Below are 22,498 nucleotides of genomic sequence, written 5' to 3'. Positions count from 1 at the left end.
TGGAGAGTGGGAAAACAGACCCCCCTTTCAAAGCAGCCGTGTTACCCTTGGTCCACCAGGCTCCAGGCAGCTAAGGGTTTTCACAGCGGCAGGGCCTCATCAGTCCTTCTCTGCTCATTAACAAAAGGACTTGTCATCTGGAGAACTGGTTGCCATGTGTTTGTTGTTAGGAGTTCAGGACAAACAGGTTCAGCAACCCACAAAGGGTTTTCTGGCAAACAGAAAACATAAACAGTTTCCGTATGAGCTGTACTGGGAGGGAGCAGCCGCCCCTGGCAGACCCTGGCTCTTGTGTGGTCACGTTCTTCCTCTGCCCACCAGGCTCTTGCCTGTCGTGGGTTTTACTGGGTACACTCACAGGGCGTCACGAGCCTTCTGTGCCCCGGCTGCTGATGGAGCCTCAGATATAGTCACCTGCCGGCTCCCAGCTCATTGTCCTCATCTCACAAGACTTAGGGGAGCACCTTCCCTTCCTTTCTCATTTTATGCATGTTGCAAGGTGCAGGCGAGAGATACCGGCTGGGGTGTTATTCTTGCCTCTTACCAGCCTCCCCAAGGAGGCAGACCTCCAGGACTTAGAAGCAGTCTGTGTTGGGGCTAGAGAACAGCAGCCACCCCGTGCCTGTTTATCTGTAGCCCCTGACCCCAAGTGTGGTGTATTACAGGATTCAAAATACAGGAATCAGAGCGATCAGCTCAGCCAAGTGTTCCAGCTCTAAGATGAACGAAAGAGCATTAGGACTTTCGACTGTGGATAATGGCAACTAATCCACCGCCACGTTCATGGAAGCAGAGTCGGGGCCTGCGGGGTGGCGCTCCCTCTTTTCAGTGGCAGCTCTTAAAGCATGGTTTCTGGAGAAAATTGTCCTGGTCCCTCCTTAGGCATAGAAACCTGGACGGAGACACAACCTTAACCTTACTAATTTCCTTATTATCTCAGGAGGGGAGTTCTTATTTTTTTCTCATCCAAATAGCGAGAATAGGTATGTAATTTACTATGTCGCACTCATTTTATATGTATGTGGGTGTGTATGTGTGTTTGTATGTGTAATCACATTTAAAGCTCATGGTAACTATTAAGCATAACTATGAATATTAATTGGGGAAGCTGAGTTTCACATGTTAAGCAACTTGCCCAACCCACATAGCTAGTGAGTGGTAGAGGTGGGCTTGAACCAAGCTGCTTCTGTCAAGCCCTGAAGCCTTGTCCTTCCTGCTGTGCCAGGCTGCCCCATACCTCCAGAGTTTGTAGGACCAAAGGTAGACACAATGCCTTTGTAAGCCAGGGTGTCAGTGAGCTATACTCTTTTTTTTTTTTTTTTTTTTTTGGCTGTGCCATGTGGCATGTGGGATCTTAGTTTCCTGATCTGGAATTACACCTGCACTCCCCTATTGGAAGTGCGGACTACCTGGGAAGTGCCAGTGTGAACTATATTCTAAACTCTTGAATACTTGGGGCCTTCTCAAGAGGTATTGAGCTCATCAATGCACTTTAATTGGGAAGTGTTAGTCACTCAGTCATGTCCGACTCTTTGTGACCCCATGGACCGTAGCCCGCCATGCTCTTCTGACCATGGGATTCTCCAGGCAAGAAGAGTGGAGTGGGTTGCCATTCCCTTCTTCAGAGAATGCACATTATGGATGCCTCTTTTCTTCAAAAGTATACATGCACACCCCCAAAATAATCAATGCTTTAATGTTCCTCACTGTATTACTTGCCTTCCCTCTACAACCTTTTTGTTTCTATTTTCCACCCACTCGACCTCTAAATGTAGACCATTTTCTCTAGGTCTGCTCCCCTCAGCAGATGGCCATCCTCCAAAATTGTCCTTCCTTCCTCTTCCTCAGCTCCATCAACACTCACATTCAGTCTTTGGTCTTAGGAGGAAAACATTCCATGAAGCCAAACTCGATTTCAGTTCTATTTCTGAGATACTTAGCTTTTGACCAGATAGCCCACCAACCTAAACAGACACCCGATTTTCCACCTAAACATCTAACTTCATTATATGGATGATAAAACATACAGGAGAAAAAATGTGCCCATTTTTTCCGCTCATCTACCAAAAATATTTCCAATTTCACTCTTTCATGTTTTATCATATGCATATAGGTCACTTTTATGTTTTTGTAATTATAATATAGATTCATAGTGGTATTACTTTTTTCCTGTATAATTTCTCCATATCAGGCTTCACCTGTTTATCTGAAGGAAAGGCTAATAGAAATTACAAAGGCAAATATTTTTGTCCCCCTAATGCTGCCTTTTCATAAGTTATCAACATGGGAATTTGAAGGTGCTCCTTTAATAAACAGTAAAGATGAAGGGAAAATATCCTTCTCTTTGGTACCCTCTTTTCAGGTGTGTTTAATGACCCTGAAAGTGCAAGTGAAAGTGTTAGCCACTCAGTCATGTCCAACTCTTTGTGACCCCATGGATTGTAGCCTGCCAGAGTCCTCTGTTCATGGGATACTCCAGGCAAGAATACAGGAGTGGGTTGCCATTTCATATTTGAAATGTTATGATTAATATACTCTCTTCCATACTCACGACTCTGATCTTTTCAACGATCAGAAAGAGACAGTCATTGAACACCATGTCCCTGACACCCTGGTGGGCACATTGTAGTAAGCTGAGTTTCAGTCACACAGCAACCCTGGGGGGAAAGTACTGTTACTCATTTACAGATGAGGAAACCGGGGTTCAGAAGGATGGTGCTCCCTGACCTGCTGACAGGTGACAGGACAAGATTCAGAGCTCTTTTCAACTTGCCACCTGACTTTCCTCTTAGAAGAATCTTCACTAAAAAAGTATTAGTCCGTGTGTCATTTCCAAGTCATATGAGAGGAAAGGCAAGGAAGAAAAGGAAATGGTCAAGGTTTTACAGTCAGTGGCACATACATATATTACAGGCACACAGAAAATATGAAACAAATGTAAATGTACTCAAACATTACGAGGGAGGCAACCGTAGTGATACATGTTAACAGGAGACCTATTACTCATAATTGATTTTACTAATATTTTAGCATCTGACCTGTTTCTCTTAATTGAATTGAAATGTCTTATGCAACACATTTGTTTTACTGACTTTGGAAAGATATAATCACCTTCACCTACACTTTTCTTTTTAAAATAGAGGTCTTTAAAAAAAATAATAATTTCTGAACAGTGGCCTTAAACATAAATGTAATTAGAGTTTTCTTCACTACAAAATGCCTAGAAAATTGTGATGACTTTGTTTTAAAGGGAAAAAAAATAAAGAAGCAGCATTTTGCACAATGATCAGTGAGGTCACCCTGAACGAAAATAAAATCTGTCCATTAAATTCTTCCTAAGAATCACAGATCGAGTCACTCGGGAGTCACTACTCTGCCCTGTTTAACTTAGTCGAAATTAGTCATTCCAAAGCCCTTAAAATATAAACTAATTTTTTACCACAGGGAACAGGGTAAATCAGAGAAACACAGAGAGATTCTTATGGGAGCAGGGGCATCTCAGATCTCGGCTTCTAGGGACAGATGGCTTACTCCGCTAAACTGCGAAGAATGCCAGTCTTCTGGTCTTGCTAATTCCTGGGCCTGGAATATACCAAGGATGAGAACTGAAGAACATATAGGGAGATTGTTCGCTAAAGCAGGTAAAAAATGATGGCTCTCACCTCAGGCTTCAACTGGGCTCACGTCCACCAATCTCTGCCCGGGGTTAGTTGAGACTTGGAGAAACTTGCCAACGTTAGGGGAGGTTCATTTTTGTTTTTCAAGTTGGCAGGTCTTGTCTTAGAAAAGAAACTGAATTGCTATACCAGCTTTAATGGATTATAAGATGATTGAGCATTGGGTGAGAGCAGAAGGGGGAAAAAAAAGTGAAAAAGGAAAAAAAATTTTTTTGAGAACTTGCAAGAAAGAGGTCTTGCTGGCCAACAGTGGCCCTAGGTTGACGTCTGTTGTGCGTTAGCTTCAAGTGTGTCTGTTTCTTAGTGAATGATCTCAGAACTTCAGGGATAGCGTCCAAGGGAAGATTACAAAATGAGCTTGAGGAAACAGTTTTCTGGGTTCCTTCTCCCTGTCCCCAACAGGGAGAGAGCGGAGAGAAGCCCTGACTAGTCTAACTTGAGGCCACCCATTGGCTGGTAGGACTAGGATGAAACATCAGCACCTTTAATGTGGGGTTGAAAAACGGAATGCCAGGAAGTTAAAAGGACTTAGGGGAAAATGTCCTTTGGCCTTCCGCTGCATGACAGGATTCTGAAGTGACAGCTAGTGAGCAGAGTAGACTCAGTTAGTCCAGTCAGAGGAAAAAAGCAGCTAAACCAGAGGACCAACATCAGTAATATCTTTGAGTACAGTGATGAAAGAGTGAGGATGGCTCTGCCAGAAAGGCGGGCCTCTTCATCAGGTTTCCCAAAGCAGTTTGCGTCTCTGAGAGGCTGTTGGAGGAAAAGAGCCCTGTCTATTGGCTAGTATTTATTGAGCACCTACTAGGTGCTCAGACGACTCTAAACCCATCGTGCAAAGAAGACTCCATCCTTCTTTATTGTTGCTGAGCTTAAGATTGTTTGAGGTGGAGACAGGTGGTGATTTTATTTTCTACTGGGACAAAGAAAGTAAAATGTTGAATGGAATAATAACAAGAAACATGTTTTCATATTGATAGGAATCCAGTAGTGTACAAACACCAGAATCTTTGAGGAGGGTTAAAGATATGCTGAACTGAATCCCCCTTCCCCCCATGCCCTTTTCTCATGCTGATTCAGTGCTGGACGCCTGATGGGGTATGGAATCAACAGCCAAAAGTAATGGAAGCAATCAGAACCTGGCTCCAGCCACTCCTGTTCTAGAGACTTGCTTGGAGATCTTTTGCAAGATTGAACCCATTCAAGAGTAAAGAATTCTCTGTTCCCCACTGCTATGTAATGATACCCAGCCCGACAGAGTGAAGATAATCAAGTGGGAAGGCTTGGTTTATTTCTCTTCGTATGCAGATTTCCTTTGACTTATCCCTTCTAAGGAATATCTCCTCCCTCCCTTTGGTCCAAAATTAGGTTAATGGTTAGCACACGGAAAACCGCTGGCTCATAAACTTTAGGTAACATTATTTCTTAGCTTTATTACAAATACATACATCCCTTTTGATCATCTGAAGATTTTGTACCTTACATGAACCAAAACTCTTTCAATCCAGAGGTGTTAGAGACAATTATCTGCATAAAAACAGAATAATTTTTAAGTCTATATATCTTCACAGTGCAATTTATATGCACTATATTTGAGTGAAATTGACACTTTTTTATTCGGATGATTGCCCTGGATAGGACACAGTCTTCAAGAGTCTCTCTGATTCTTTCATTTTCTCTTCTACTCTCTCTCTTTCTGATCTGTGTGTGATTGCTCAATTGTGCTGTTTCTGTCATTGCCTACTTAGTAACAGCAATGGGAAATGAGCCATAAAAGTGATAACCCATTGTATTTTTTTTTAATTCCGCTGGTCTCATAAAAAACTACCAGTCACTTATTTCATCTCACTTATGGTCGATCAGTCCTACATTTTTCACCTCCTTACCGTGGGTTTCTTTGTGCTGTGGTTCCCAGCCATGGCCTGCTTCCTGCTGAATTAAACTGCAACCCAGACAAAACCAAAGAGCATATCTCTCCCCAAGTTCACTCAGAAGGTCGCCCCTGGTGAGATGGACATTGCGGATATGCTGGAAGGATTAGAGGCTGCTTTGATAAAACCCGCGTCTGTTCTCTGCTCCGGGTCCTCAGAGTGGAAGATCGGATAGATTGCCATTGCCTTGCATTATTTAAGAGTTTTGATGAGCAGCTCCCATCAAAATTCCCCACAGACTCCGGACCATGTGTGCATGTGTGCGTGTGCGTGTGTGTGTGTTAAACACCACTTTAGAATGATTGAGATGTTCAAAAGGATGTTGCCGTGTGAGTGCTTAGCAGGGCTCATGTTACATTAGGTTGTCCTTCCTTGAGGTCTCTCAGTGGCCCTTCTGTTCTGTTTGATGGCAAATTCTGTTCATTCCAGATTGTATTCAATCCCTTTAGCAGCTTCAAACAGCTCGCTCGTGCTGCAGTTTTAGCATTTGGGTGCTGATCCCCCAGTCCCTGAACTTTTGTTATTTTCCACGCCTTTGATGGTTTTCCTCCGTTCTTCTGTTTTCGTTGGATTCCACTTTCATCTCTGCTGTCTGTTCCGCGATGGTGTTATCTATTCATCCGAGCGAGTCCGGTCATTCAGCCCTCTGAGGAAAAGGCCATTTCCTCCCCTCTCTGGCCTGGCTGCCCCAGTGGGTGGTCCATGATTTATGCCTTTCATCACACCACTGTGGAGACCCCTCTTTGGGCAACCACTTTGGTGATAGGATAAGGATGAGTATATCACGATTTCGTTTTTATCAACCTCTTCTCTGTCTTCCCATTTTTAGTCGACATGCAGAGGTTTCTGTTATGGCTGGTATCTTTATAAATGGCTTCAGCTCTGATCATTGCAAATGATGAAAGTCAGACCACCTCATTTCCATCTCTGGACTTTCCATGGATGTGTATTTAGAAAAGGCTAGAAATTATGAAACAACAATCATATGATAAGGTTTGGTTTATAACCTGCATCATATGAGCTAGTTTTCTGTGGATTGTCATGAGGTCCAATAATTAACATTTTATTGGTGATTTATTGGTGGCATATTGTTGAAGAGCCATGTAAATTATCCCTGTGGCAGGAATAAATAGATAACACAAAAAAGTATGAACCGAAAGGAAGATATAATTAGTGACCAAAGTTTTCTGAAAAAATACGATAGCCTCAAGTTTCACTTTCAGAAATACTACAGGGGAAATTTTCCTTACACTTTCTAATCTGAGTTTCTCAGGATATAAATTCCTAAAGAATAAGAAATCAGTTCTCAATATCCAGCCTGTAGCAAAATTGATTGAGCACTGGACCAAGAGTCAGAAACCCAGGCTGAATTCTCAGTTCTCCCTTTCTCCGTGTCCCAGGCTAAGCTGGGAAACCTCTCCAAGCTTCATCTACCCCATCTGTGAGTGAGGATGTTGACCCTGCCTGCTGTCTTTCCCCAGCCATTGGTGAGTGCCCAGTGGTAGCCTTTAAACTGCATTCGCATTAACAACAACAATAGTGATAAAGGTAATAATACATTTAATAGAAATTTAAAGGTGGCCATGGTGATTTTAATGCAGAAAGCATTATTCTGGAGCCTGGACAATAGATGGAGTGAAAGCAGCAGAAATCCAAAAGTACGGTCCTGGCCTGAGCAGCGGCTCCCCTTTCCTCCAGCCAGCCTGGAGCGAAGAGAATTCATCTCGGCACCTTCAGCTCCTGCATTATGGAGTCTGCACAATGTGGATGTAGCTGGCAGGTGTAGAGGCAGCAGTTTCCATGACTCCAATGAATTAACGAGTGTTCACGGATGTTTTGCAGCTGCCCTGGAAACAGGCTTGCAGTTTTGAAAAAGAATTATCGCAGCCATGAAGAAGGGTGTTGGTGTCATGTGTGTGCATGTAAAAAGTGTCCTTTTCAAAGCCTATCACTTCACCTGCCCTGAATGAAAGCAATGCCAAGTTAGGCCGATGTGTTTTTCTTTCCTTTCTTTACCCCTCCTTGAACTTATTTGACTAACTTTTCCTTCTCCAGAATAAGGGCAGGTTAAACATTATTATATAAATAGCCTTTACTAAGATATAAATAGCAAGTATCTTAATATAATGATATATATTTAAACCTCAGCCCTGAATACTCATAATTCAAGTAAACATTTACAAAAACATTGTTGCTTTAAAAATAGAGGGAGAGTTTAAACGGTTTTTATTTTGTTGATATTTGGCTATGATACAGTTGAATGAAATGCTGGTGTAGAACAGTTATTCCTACTATGGAAAGGCCTTTACTTTTCCTACTGGCTTCAGAATATTGCTTACTGAAACCGAAATAACCTAGACCCTAATTGTAAGGTCTTAAGTAATTAGAGTTATTATTTGAAGTATGTATATCGATACCACATTCACAGCCTTATTAGAAAATGAGATATTACATGTAAATTAATTTTCTGGAGTCTATCTAAGTGGCTAAACTATTTCACTCTGTTCGGTGGTGGGAGAAGCCTTTCAAAATATATTATGTAAGTCCTTGGCTTCTTAGAGATCATGGGTTAATCCATTCTTAATGTTTCAAAGTCATTATAAACACTAATTATGATGGTGTGTGTAGTATGCTGTGATACAGGATGTCCTTGGAGACTTTGCAGGTGTGGTTCATTGTTTGCCCCTATGCTAAGCAGTCCCATGCTACTATATTTTTTGAGTTCTTAGGTCTAACTTTTAATCATTTTTTATCTCTTCCTTTAGTATTTATCATTTCTCCTTATTCCTATGAGCAGAACTCTCTACCCCTTTCTGCTGGGATTTTTTTTTTTAAATATATTCTGTATTTTAGAAAATCAGATATCAAGGTTGTCAGAACTGTGTCTTACATAAAAGTAAATAGTCTCTCAGCAAATGCCTGAGGGATTTTTTAAAGCACAAATGCAAGCTTTACTTGTTCGAATTTTAGTGGTATCTTTGTGGATCTTTCTGTTTTGTTTCCTTCCGTGTTGGATTTCATAAGGTTTTCAACTGAGACCTCACTAATTATGAAAAGAGTGATAACAATTATTTATCCTACTTTGATAGCAGTTCTAGTTTAGTGACACTTAGATAAACATTTGCCTCACCTGTGGATATTCCAGAAACTGCACACTTTCTACTAGTCTTAATAACACTTCTTGGTGTATAAGCAAGGATAGGATGTTTTTAACCTTATTTTTCAAATATCTCACATGGTGCCTCCCCCACAGTCTGTTCTCAGAAAATATCTGGTGATTAACTGAGATTTAAAAATAATTTTCATGCACAAGCTACATACAAATGAAACTTTCCAAGAACTGCACTTGTCTTTCATGTTCTGGAAAATGGTTCAGTGCTTTTCACACCTTAGTTTTCATATTAAAAAAAAAAACAAAAAAAACAAAAAACAAAGATCAGGTTGAGCAGAAATGAAGAAAAAAATTGTAAAGGGACCGAAAATAGAACTCTTCATAAATATGAATTTGAAATGCATTGCCACTTTCCTATGGGATTATTTTGTTGATGGAGGAATTTGTAGCTCCTAATTAGGAACTCTTTCATTCATTCATTTGTTCCAACAATAGCATTTATTGAAGCCTCCCGGGCCCCACCAGGGATGCCCAGGCCCTCAGACACAATCTCAGGAAACAGACATTTTGGCCAGAATTTGAAGGTTGCTGTGAGTCAGAGCCCAGTGGCCATATGTTAGAAGCATTCCCCCCAGTTAAAACTGACGCTTAGCATGAAACTAGCCTTGATTCCATTAGAGCGATCCCAAATATTTCATGTTCTGGGAAGAAATCTGGAGAAGCAGTGGCATAATGTTTTCCTGTTCCCTGACAAGTCACTCAGTAGCCCTGTCCAAGATCATTTAGAATAGCCTGGAAACAACTGGAAGTGATGTCTCTCTGTGGAAAACACTTGGAGGATGCCTGTCAGCAAATAATGTTTTAAACTCAAGGTTTAATTTAGGCCTGTGGTTAGGTTACTTATAAGAATGTATGTGTTGAAAAAAAATGTCATCGCCAAGAAAATTACTATGAATCTAATTTAGGAAACAATGAAACTTTCATAGAAAATGGTGATTATTGATTCTGAGGCTTTACTATCTGTTCTGCTTTGTAATCAAAACACAAAGTTACATCTCTCCCTCCCTACCATTAGCTTGCTTTGCCAGTGAGTCATCATGCTTTGTATCCACTAAAGACCAATAATCTTAAATAGTGTCACTTAATCATATCTGATCATCATGATTTTGTAAGGCAATCCTCTGTATAAATTTTGAGTGATGTAACCATCGTATTGTTTATGCAATTTCTTTTTAATAGGACTTGAGCATTTAGTTTATTTTGTTACCCTTAGTTACACACAAAAAGAGGATTGTGATAATTTTATAGAAATGATTGATTTTTATTGCCTTGACATCTTAAGGGACATAATAGATCTTTGTAAAAAAACATTTCAGGCAGAATCATTATATGCTTACATTTAAATTTAATTCTTTGTTTTTTTCAGTAGTGTTTGAAAGGGAAAAAATCTTGGCAAAGAATATGAACGAGTGACTTTCAAACATTCAGAAAATATTTTTGAAACATAGCAGATATATCATCAGTTCATATGAAGATATATTCATAGTATATAGTATATATAACCTTTGATCCTGAAGAGTGTGGCTTGATGAAGTGCCAAAACTTCTAAAGTGAAAAATCATTTTCACTGTTGGAGTCCTCTGAATTCATAAAACTAAATACATGAAGAGTTGGTAGTATGTGGATGGCTAAATAAACTCACTGTTCATAGTAGTCATCAGTATATTTTATTTTGCTCATATAGTTATAAAAGTCTAGTTGTGGTTCATAAAACACTCCAATCCAGGGACTATTGGATACCAACAGTGTGCCAGATAGTAATGTTTTCATGTTTATTGTCTGACTTTAAAGCTTTAATATTTTTATATATTTATATGGATCTTGTTTTTTTTTTTCCAGTTTTACAGGTGAGAAAACTAAGGCTCTAGGAGTATAAGTAACTTGTCACCAGTCACACAACCAAGAGGTATTAGAAATAGGATGGGAAGACAGATTTTCCAACTCTAATTCTAGTTCTCTTTTTACCATATTTGCTGCTTTGAAAGAAGCATTCATTTATTCAACAAATATTTATCCAAAAGGAACCAGGCACTGTGCTAAATCTTCATGTTCCAGGAGACACAAAGGTAAATCCTTGCCTCTTAGAGTGTAAAGTCCAGTGAAAGAGACAGAAAGGAGAACAAATGACTGTCACAAAACACAAAACAATGTGAAGAATCAGGTTTTTAGAAAGGAAAGTACGGGATGCCAGTGGGAGCCTGGAGCTCATCTGATGGAGGCTAACAGTTTGGACAAGATATCCTGAAAGTTTGTGACATTTAAACTGAGACTATAGGATGACAAGACAGGTTAGATTAGATAGAGATAGATAGATAGAGTTAATTGACATTATTGGCAGGTTCTATATTTGCATATTTGCCTACTCACCAAAATTTATTAATAGCTCCAGAATCAATATTTGCTGCCCTTAACATTACTCAGCCATGAAAAAGAATGAAATAATGCCATTTGAAGCAACATGAATGGACCTAGAGAATATTATACTTAGTGAAGTAAGTCAGAGAAAAATTAATATTGAATGATTTCTCTTATATGTGAAATCTAAATAAAACAAATGAAACTATATACAAAACAGAAACAGAGTCACATAGAAAACAAACTCTCCCAAAGAAGAAAGGGAGGGGCGATTAGAGGTGTGGAGTTAACAGATACACACTACTATACATAAAATAGATAAGCAATAAGGATTTACTCTATAGCACAGGGAACTGCATTCAATATCTTATAATAACCTAGCATAGAAAAATAATCTGAAATAATGTATGACTGAATTACTTTGCTGAATACCCGAAACTAACACAGTATTGTAAATCAACTATACTTAAGCTATTAAAAAAAAATACTGCCTTTTCTCACACTTTTGCAAGCACAGAGCATCCTGACACACATGTTCCCAGCTGAGATCAGGTGAGGCAACATTCTGCCTTCTTGTCTCAGCTCTCACACTGTAAACAAGTGTCCTGTTTTCACAGTCGCCTCGGCGCCACATTGTTCTCATTTGTCTGCCTTTTGTTGGTGATACTGCTGTTTAAAGTGGACCTCAAGCATAGTGCTGAAGTGCTGGCTAGTGTTCCCACTGTGATGTGCCCTACAGAGAAAATGCACGTTTGATAAGCTTTGTCCATTGCTGTTGCACGTGGGTTCAGTGTTAACGAATGAATGCTGCTGCTGCTAAGTCACTTCAGTCGTGTCCGACTCTGTGCGACCCCATGGACGGCAGCCCACCAGGCTCCCCGTCCCTGAGATTCTCCAGGCAAGAACACTGGAGTGGGTTTAGAATACGTCAAATAAGATGTCCCTAAGTAGAAGCACAAAAAAAATAAGGTTGTATCTTGATCAACTGACAAGAATGTTATGAACACAGACTCATAGGAACCTCCTAGAAAACTCATATTTCTCCTAGAAATAATTATTCAGTATTCACTAATTCAGTGATCCCAGGAATTTTATATAACATAACTACCTCAGATAACAAGATAGATAAATATCTGACAATACCAAGTGCTAGTGAGGATCTGAAGCAACTGGAACTCTCATATTGCTAATACGGGATGCAGAAATGGTGCTGCCACTCTGGAAAACCATTTGACATTGCTTGCTAATATTTATTTGGTTTTTATTTCTTTTCTGCTGCATCTGGTCTTAGTTGCAGCACAGGCTTCTCTCTAGTTTGGCACTGGGGCTTAGCAGCAGTGATGCGTGGGTCTAGTTGCCCTGAGGCAAGTGGGATCTTAGATCCCTAGTCAGGGATCAAACTCACATGTCCTGCATTGGGAAGGTGGACTCTTAATCACTTGATCACCAGGGAAGTCCCTGGCATTTCTTATAATTAAACTTTTATAGCACATGTAATCTAAAAGTCCCATAACTAGATTTTTATCCAAGTAAAATAAAAACTTACTTTCACACGAAAACCTGTACATGAGTGTTCATAGCTGCTTTATTTATGATTGCTAAGAAATGGATTCAATATAAATGTTCTTCAATTAGGAAATGAATAAACTGCAGAATGGAATACCACTCAACTATAGAAAGTAGCAAATTATTGACTTGTTGATGGAATGTATCTGAAATGTATTGTGCTGAGTAAAGAAACCATATTTTTCCATTTAAATGATATCTTTTAAAGGCAAAAATATAGGGACAGACGACAGATCTGTGGTTACCAGGGTTTGGAGAATGGGAATAAGTTGGCTACAGAAGGGCAGAAAAAAATTTGGGAGCTAAGGGAGATGGAATTCTTTCATATCTTGAATGTGTTGGTCATTACAAAATTAAAACCCTTTGTCAAATTCATAGAACTATACACTAAGAAGAGTGACTTTTACTGTATATAGTTATATTTTTATAAGAAATGAAATAAAAACATATCTAAAGGATGAATTTTGATCAAAATATAGTTCTTGTAGTTTGCCAAGGTAACACCAGAAAATACTATTAAAGCATGTGTTTTACTAGTGTTCTTGTTGATAAAACATCGTGAGTATAACATAAATACTATGTAGAAATTTATGTTACACTATACATTGAGCAGTGAATACTGTGAACATATAAAATATGTTTTCCTTTCTGTTGTTTCATAATGCTCAAATTTAATGAAGTTCTTACTGGTTTATAGGAAATAGTTCCTTACTGTATTTTGGCAAGTGATGAATTCTGTAAACTATAGTATAACTCTCCCTAGAGAAGGAAATGGCAACCCACTCCAGTATTCTTGCCTGGAGAATCCCATGGACAGAGGAGCCTGGTGGGCTACAGTCTATGGGGTTGCAAAGTGTCCGATACGACTGAGCGACTAAACAACAATACTATAGCTCTAATATATGTGTTATTCATAGGAGAACAAAACTTTCGTTTAACTTAAATTACCCAGTGATACGGCATATTGACCCTGGGGTAGGAAAGAAAACACGACAAAAGAAAAAAATGTAGTATCATTGATCTTGCTTATATATGATTCTTTAATGATAGGCAGCTAGAGAAGGAAATGGCAACCCACTCCAGTTTCTTTGCCTGGGAGATCCCATGGACAGAGGAATGTGGCGGGCGACAGTCCATGGGGTCACAAAAGAGTCAGTCATGACTTAGCGACCGAACTGCAACAGCAACGACAGGCAACTGTCACACATGGAAACTGTTTAGCAGCTTACGGTCTTGGAAGCGGCACGCATGACATCTTTGAGTGTCTCCCAGTTCTGATGTGTCTTTTTTGAAATCTTTCCTTGTTTACAGTGGCTCTGCCACATGATCTCTTATATTTCAAGAACCAAAGATGTGGTAAAGCAAAAAAGAAAATACTCCATGTTACTTAAGATGTGTTACCAAAACATCTAGAGGCTGTGTCTTTATACAGATAACGAGGCCATGCATGACTGTAGTCACTTAATAAATGTAGACAATGATTTATTCAAAGTGTATTGAAAACTAAGGAGCTCTGCTTAAGATTATTATGCTGCGTAAACCATTTGTTCGGTGATTAAAGTAGGTGCAGGAAATGCTGTATTATATGACATGTTGCAAAAATTATTTATAAAAAGAGCAGCCTTGATACAATTTGGAAAAGTAAAATCAGTAACTATCTCTATCTTGTGCTTTTCCTGTAGAAGATCATGAAGTCTAAAATTATTATTTTGTATGTGTGTTTTCAGCAGATTTGTTATTTTGTCTGAAGTCTTTTGGAAATGCCAGCTTTGGCTGTTTAAAGTTGTTAGTTTTCTTCTGTTCCTGTGTCCCATTCCTTTGCCAATATTTAGAGTTGTTTAATTTTTCCAAAAGAGGAAGATTCCCCCTCATGAGTTAATTTAATATGTAGCAAGTGTTTCTTAAATGGACAAATGACAACATTGTTTTCAAACAGGATAATTGTAACCATGTACAGTATGTTTCTTCATTAGTAAGTAATTAAATAATTTACTAAATTGTGCAATAATTCATAATGGCACATGCTAACCCTGCTCGATTATAGAAGCTAGTGATAAAAGAAGTTCTTGCACACATGCCTACATTTTATTAGTCAATTTTAATTTCTGAAGAAGTCAGCTTGTCTTTTTCAAAATACTGAGTAGTGCACAATTAAAGGAAAATTTAGAAAATGTTTGAGAGTCATAACGTATTGGTTAAATGCACACACCCCAGATTCCATTTTTTATTGTTCCTTGTGTTCTTGGACAAGTTACTTAATTTATCTGTCTGTCAGTTTCCTCAAAAGAGGGCTTTGAGTGAATTCAATGTGAAAAAGTGCCTGCTAAAGAATGAGTTCCAAAGAATTGTGAAACAATAAGTGAGGTAAAAGCAAGAGCTGCAGTGTGATATAATTATTGGAAAGCCATTTTGATTTCAGAAAATCATCTTTGAGGGACACAAGGTTTAACTGGATATTCAAAATCTCATGTAAATTTTGGAACCTCTGAATGGAATACCTAATTTAATCAACCTCCACCTTACAAAATGTAGGAATCTTTTTTTTTAAATTCAAGAGAAAAGTATAGAATTTTAATATGAATCTAACATATTTAGAAGAGTTAATTTTTTTTAGTGAAAGTAGAAAAACACCCTCACCTCTGTTCTTGTTTCAGTCCTCACAGCGTACTTCCACAGTGCAGGACTAGAGATAAATAATAAGTGTGCTTCTGAGGGCAGCGAACAGACTCCTGACCCGACATTGCCAGCCCAGTAAATCCTGTCCTATGAACTGAAGCTCAAATGTGAGCCTCCAAAGCACTATTGACATGTGGCACAACTGTCTGAAATGTCAATAGTTATAAAATGAGTATTTCATAATGCAGAATAATTGATTACTTTGCTTGACTGAACAGGAACATATTTTCTCTGTGAAAGCAAAATAATGCCAGCCTTTGCTCCTGGAACATTCCGAGCTGCGAGACTCAGATTTCCCAGTGAAGCCCATGTTACACTGTGGTCCTTGATCATGCATGACAAAAATCGGGAAAACCATCTGTAACTGCTTATCTTCTCTCCATTATTTGATAAATATATATCTATATTTAAGAGAGTTCTTTAAAAATATGGCCTCTCCATGAAGCATCTGTATTAATAGAACTGTCTCAGATCATTTTCAGAACTGAAATGGATGAGATACGAAATCAAATAACATTCAATTTATCTTGTTCCTCTTAAAATGCTCTGCTTAGCTTTTCGCTCTGATGAAATAACACCCATTTCCAGTTTTATTCTTCCCTGGTGTGCTGTGATGTGGAACTCTTTTGCTCTATGTGTTTTATTAAGTGTAATTTAACTTTATGACTATCAAACCAACTATTAATCCTTAGAATAAGACTATGAAATAGGCAAGCCGTAAAGAGATTTATTTTTGAAAGTGCGAGTCCTGTCTTCTGCCCTCAATTCTTTTTTCAGAACTTGTTCTCTGAATGTATACAGTAGAGTTTGCAAAGCTCTGTACTAGGCACTTTGAAGGAAAGCAAAGGAACACCTACAGCCTACTTTGTGAGCTTTCTTCCCCTCCTTATCTATATGTACTTCATGTTACTCTAAACAATCATGTTTTCTTAAGTAAAACATGCATGATTTCTGTCTCTATGTTCTTCTGTGTGCTCTTAGGTGTGTTCTGCTCTCCTTCTTAGATGGCCTTTATTCCTTTTTTTGTCTACTAAAATCTGATTAGTCTTCGAAGTCGTTTAAGTGGTACCTCCTCCATGAAGTCCTTCTGCACATAAAGTTTAAGATTAACCCTGCACAAAGTAACCTCTTTTACTCTTGGCCCACAGAGCACCTGGCTTAGAGTATGTTTCACATATTCTGCCTTATAATATAAGCATTGCATTCATTTTCCTACTAGATTGCAAGTTCCTTGAGGGAAGGTCTGACATTTTAATCTTTTTTCCTTTCCTCTCCATGTCCCAGCACAATGTAATGCACAGATATTTATCATTGTTCGTTGGATGGGAACTTTCATTCTTATAACAAACAAGACATAAAAAAAGCTTGCAGTCTTATAGAAAATAGTGCATAAAAAGAGGTCCCTTATGCAAAGAGGTAATTTAATTTTTACTCATCTTTATAGTCCCAATACTTAGCAGGTGCATAATAAATACTTATTACACACATGTGCATTCACACACACACACACATTTCTAAGCTTATCAAAAGTGCTTACTGATAATCATTTCAACATATCCATATTAAGGTCAATAATTTTTTACCAAGTACATGATCTGTGTGTATAACAATATGGGGTGGTGATAGTATTTCCTCTTTTAACCCTACTAAAAGATAATCACTTTGTCCTTTCTTTAAATTGTTTCATTTACTCCTTCCAGTATCCCTATAAGGCTCAACTATTCCTATTTCACATATGAGGAAACAAAGGTTTGCTCAAGCTCACTCAGCTAGTGAGTAGGATAAAGGTTGGTTTGGAGCCCAGTTTAATCTAATGCCAGAGCTCATGGTATCATTCTTCGGAGTTCAGTGAAACAAGGAATGCTCCTTGGAGAAGGAAGTCAACATGGCGCAGTAGAGAGAAAGGGATGAAGGTGTTTCTGAGGAGGGGCTAGTGTCGGTCCTGAAAGTAGCCATGGGATATCTGAGTTGCAGGAGCCCTTTGCAGTCTTTCCTATTCCTTCATTCTCCATTCAGGGGCCTGACAGCCTGAGAAGGGAGATGACTTGCCCAGGGTGACATAGAACACTAAGTGACAAGTGTGAAACTTGAACCCAGGGCTCCAAGTTCTGAGTTCGCTTCTACTACCTATATTCCTTTAACTAAAAGAAAAATCTTAAGTTCTTGCACTCCTTACAATAGCTAAGACATGGAAACAACCTAACTGTCCATCGACAGATGAATGGATACAGATGGCATGGCACATATATATAGTGGAATACTACTCAGCCATAAAGAAGAATGAAATAATGCCATCTGCAGCAACATGGATGGGCCTACAGATTATCATACTAGGTGAAGTAAATCAGACAGAGAAAGACAAATACCATACAATATCACTTATATGTGGAAATCTAACATATGGAACAGATGAACTTATCTATGAAACTGGAAGACTCACAGATGTAGAGAACAGATGTGTGGTTGCCAAGGGGCAGGGGAGGGTGGAGGGATGGATTGGGAGTTTGGGATTAGCAGAAACAAACTAGTATACATAGAAGATAAACAACAGGGCCCTACTGTATAGCACAGGGAACTATATTCAATATCCTATAATAAACCAAATAGAAAAAAATATGAAAAAGAATACACACACACACACACACACACACACACACACACACACATATAACTGTGTCACTTTGCTGTATAGGAGAAATTAACATGCTTTAAATCAACTATACTTTAATAAAATAATTTTTTAAACAGTCTTGTCATTTCCTGAATGCCTGTTCCACTGCCAGCTGTAGGAGCAGGGGGGAGATATCCCTTGGGAACACAGTAATGGCAGTCCCTCTGGCTTGTGATATGAGTCATCTTCCTCGCTGCCCTTAGCAGGTGTGTGTGTAGTGAGGCACCTGGCACCTACCTACTCTGTGGAGGTTGCTTAGGTCTGAATGCCTGTGAACTTTATCCTTTCCCTCCTTGTGATTGTTACAAAACATCTGTCAGTTCTTGAATTTCCTAATAGATATGTGAGACACGTGGTTCCGAGAATCTCAGAATCCCTTCACCGTCATCTCAATTCAGCCAGATCCTTCACTTCCAACATTCTATTACCCTAACCTCTGCACTAATGACTTACAGCCATTCATCACCTGTGAGAGGTAAAACACTGTGCAAACATCTTTTCAGCAGATGGCCAGACACTGCCTTTCTTTAGGGAAGTTCCAACTCAGGGAACTGACTTCTGCATAGAGTTTTCAAGAGCCAAGGCCACCTGATTAGGAGGCTTCTCAAGAATAGAGCTTGTTTGATTCTTGTTTGATTCTCCAGTAGAGGGCCAGTAATGTAAATATTCAGTAAATGTGCTTGATGATGTGAAATATAAGAAATAGATATGTGTGAGTGTATTTATAAAATTGAAGATGTCTCTTGCCATCAAAAAACCATTAATTTCACTATTTTCATGGACTATGTATGTGCATACATACATGTACATTTAAATCTGGCATCTATATTTGCTTTAAAATCATGAATAAAATAGGTTATATTAATCTGATCACCCCTCTTCCTTAACACACATAAAGAAAGAGACCCCTCTTCCACCTTGGTGTCCAGGTCTTATCAGCATTATTCCATTTATAAATGTTTCTTTATGAGACACTTTCAGACTCAAAACTAAGCAAGGCTGTAATCTATTGTAGGTAAGTTTGTGTCTACTCTTTAGCTTCCCAAGTAATCTTACTTAGAACTCTCTAGGTCTCAGACCTAGAGACCAGGGTCTCAAACTAACACTCAGACCTTGTTTGTATGTAGGAGACCTGGTCCCCTAGCTTTATGTTGGCCCAAACGGCTCAGCTCCTACAGATCACAGTGCCACGGAGGCTAAGGATTCAGCTGAATCAAGCTGCCCAGGACCATATTAACCTTTCAGTGATCCCTTTCTTGTTCAGCTAGAAAGAAGTTAATTGAATTAGCAAGCTGCCACACACTGGAGAGAGAGAACCAGGACCCGGGCGAGACAGAACCTCAGAGTCGAAATGTAGCTTCCCTCTCATGTGCATCAGCCAACTCTGAAAACATTGCACAGGGAGCCACTTGGCGATTCTGGATAAGTTTGTCAGCCCGTCATTTTGCCATTCTCCCCAGGAGCACTCCAGGTGTGAATCAGTGAGGTGTATACCATGAGGTCAGATTCTGTTTGGCAGAAAGTCAAATGTACTTTTCTAAAGTCAAGTATCATTTCCTTATTTAACTTCTGAAAATGGGAAGATAGGCACTAATTTACTAATTATACTCTAGTCTAGACTCCTGCAGAAATTCAGCAAGCTTTCCTCATGGGCATTTTGGGATAACTTGCCATCAGTTATGTCCTTCCACTTCCTTGCTAAGTGACAGAGCCAGTGGGAAACCCAGTACATAGGGACACCACATGGAACTGTCTGTAGAGGATTCTGAGTTGAATTCCATGTTTTTTTAAGTATGCAATATGCCTTCTTTTTCTGAGATTAGCCAACAGAAATATTTGACTTGAGAATTAATGTATGATATAATCCCATTCATGGTAAAGAGTTCTCATCTTGTTTAATTACCTTCCTGTAATCAATTTTTTTATGCTTTTTTTTTCCTTCAGAACACTTGGTAAAAATTTTTCAAATGGAAAGAGTAAACTACTTAACACTGTTTTACCCCAATAGTTGGTACTCCAGGAGTGTGTGTTTTATGGAAACCAAATAATTATTCCTGTATTTTAATATTTAGCTGGTAAAAGTTTGCACCGAAATGTGCTTCCTTTTTGGCTTCAATGTGGAAGTACTGAAGGGAAATACAGATCCTTTCATTCTTGACTGATTTACTTGGTTGAGGACTTATAACTCTGTGGAAAAGTTGTATTTCAAGAGGGTTTTTAAAGAAAAAGAAACCTCTCATATTTACCTTTGAAGTTTCATGAGAGTTTTGTGTTAATATAAACACTAATATACTCTGTGTTAAAAGCTGTGTTGAAAATGAAAAAATGCATTTAATAGAGGCATGTGTTACAAATAGCATCTAGCCACACAGGAAGGTTACTGTGACTTCATATCTGAAATTCTGTTGCTCATTAGTTTGTATGGTGAGAACGAAATACATTTCTAAAGGGCAAGGTCAGTGTTACATTATCATGGAAATGTCTTTGTTGAATAAAGGTATAAACATTTCAAGTTTAAGTATTATGAGATTATATTTCTATTGGGGACATATGTATAGGATGAATGATTCTTCTCCTTGTAATTGCAGGAGCATATGTCATGTTACATGTCATTCCCGATTACTGATTTCATTTGAAATGGTCTGGAAATAAATACCGATTACTAGTAATGTAAGACTATTTACCTTGGAGTCAGATGTCTGACAGGCAGGCTGGAGCTAATGGATTTGGTCATTTTCAAAGCATTATTTTCTAAAGCAGGATGCTGTTTTAAAGTAATGCTGAATTTTCAGAGTCGTTTATCTGGATTCATTTGCAGTGAGTATGGAAAAACACCCCTAGGAGCATGCAGTCTCTGATGTTTTTCCATCCTTTAACAATACAAAGGAAAGAAAACTGTACCCAGAACCTACCAATAGGACAGCTCCGCGTTACCTGTCCTTATTAAAGTCGGTAGGACAAGGGAAATCAAGAACCACACATGAAGCATAGTGTCCATGTAACTGAGGGGCGTTGCCTCACTGGGAGATGGAGTTGCATCATGGGAATGTGGTGTGATTTAATTTCATCACTGTAAACATCACAGAGGGTATGGTTGATTCATTTGAAACTCTTGTCCACTTTGCTATGGCTGGACAGCTGAGTTAACATGGGTAGGTTTCGGCTTCACATTGTTATGATTTCTGATTTTTGTAGTTTTATTAGGGGAAAAAAAGTTGTTAGGATAACTTTAGCTGAGATCAAACTTTTATAAAGGTATGGCTTGATTTAAGGTACCATGAATTTTTTTAGCCTTCTAAATTAGAGCACTCTGTAAATTTTGCCTTGAAGGGGGTTCGGGGGGATGGGAGAGTGTAAATCTTAGTTTTTGCGGTGCTGATTGTCTGCATGTGTTTTAAATTATGTCCCAACTCAGCGGCAAGGACAGCTCAGTTATACTAGAAAAAATGTTAGGACTCTTCTTGCTTAATTACCGTGAATGCAACAACTAATAACCATCTAATATGAGTTGTAAATGGAAACATAGACCATCAGAAAAGAAAGCAGAGCTGAAATTGTGTGAAGGAACAGTAGTAGGTAACGAACTTGACTTTTGATAATTTTTTCTGCTATGCTCAATACTGTGGACAAGCCTACTGAAATTTTAAATAATTTGGTCTCTGGGTATGTAGCATCTGAAGTTCATAGTAAAGAAATTCATCTGATAATAATATCATGATTTAAGTTTCCATAAGGCCAGTTAAAAGGATTAAGCTTCAAAGTTTGGAGGGAATTAAGCCTTAGTTGCAGAATTCACAAAGTTGACCTTTAGAGGTTGCTTGGTTATTTGCTGGCGGTGGTGGTGGTGGTGGTTTTTTTCCTGTCTAAAGTACCGAAACATCTCACTTTTAGGGTGTGAAAACTAGAACCTTTTCCACTTGTAGATGGGTTCTCTGGAGAGAATGGTGGCTATGGAAGAGCCTGGGAAATTAGTGGCTCAAATCGGCTGGCAACTGGAGTACATCTAGGTAATTCACACAGTTGTCTGTTCTCCTTCCAGGTATCAGTGGTCCTGCAGGAAGGGAGAGGTGTAAACCAGGACCTTAAATGTTGGTAGGATGAGAAACATCAGTGTCTAGGTGGGCGGAATTCCCTTTTCGCAGGCCGAGTCTCCCAGGAAAGACTGAGGAAACTAGTACTCCTGGAACAGTCTGGGTGACTCCGTTCTCCACCGCCCCGGAGGGGGCTCTACCTTCCGACTAAAACTGGGGTGATCTGGGAAGTTGGAAGTGAGGAAAACTAGAGCCCACCCCTCGCCCCTCGCCAGACGAACGAACCCTGCTTTTCCGCCAACGAGTTGGCGCTTTTGTCACCCCTGGGAGGGCCGGGAAGGGAGCGGGAAAGTAGCGTCAGGTTGCGCCCTTCTTGCCCAAGGGGTCGAGGGAGAAAGTAGCTGCGCGATCCGAAGGGC

At 39.2% G+C, this 22,498-nt stretch overlaps 1 protein-coding gene across 1 annotated transcript in view; it reads left to right on the top strand.

Moving 5' to 3' along the window:
- RORA (RAR related orphan receptor A) overlaps positions 1 to 22,498 on the top strand; it is an 807,273-nt gene that overhangs the window by 673,784 nt on the left and 110,991 nt on the right. The window lies entirely within an intron of this gene.

The sequence above is a fragment of the Capra hircus genome, chromosome 10 (genome assembly GCF_001704415.2).
Source record: "Capra hircus breed San Clemente chromosome 10, ASM170441v1, whole genome shotgun sequence".
In the NCBI taxonomy this organism is placed as follows: Eukaryota; Metazoa; Chordata; class Mammalia; order Artiodactyla; family Bovidae; genus Capra; species Capra hircus.
Note: the sequence above shows the minus strand (reverse complement) of the source record. Positions and strands in the feature narration are given on the sequence as shown.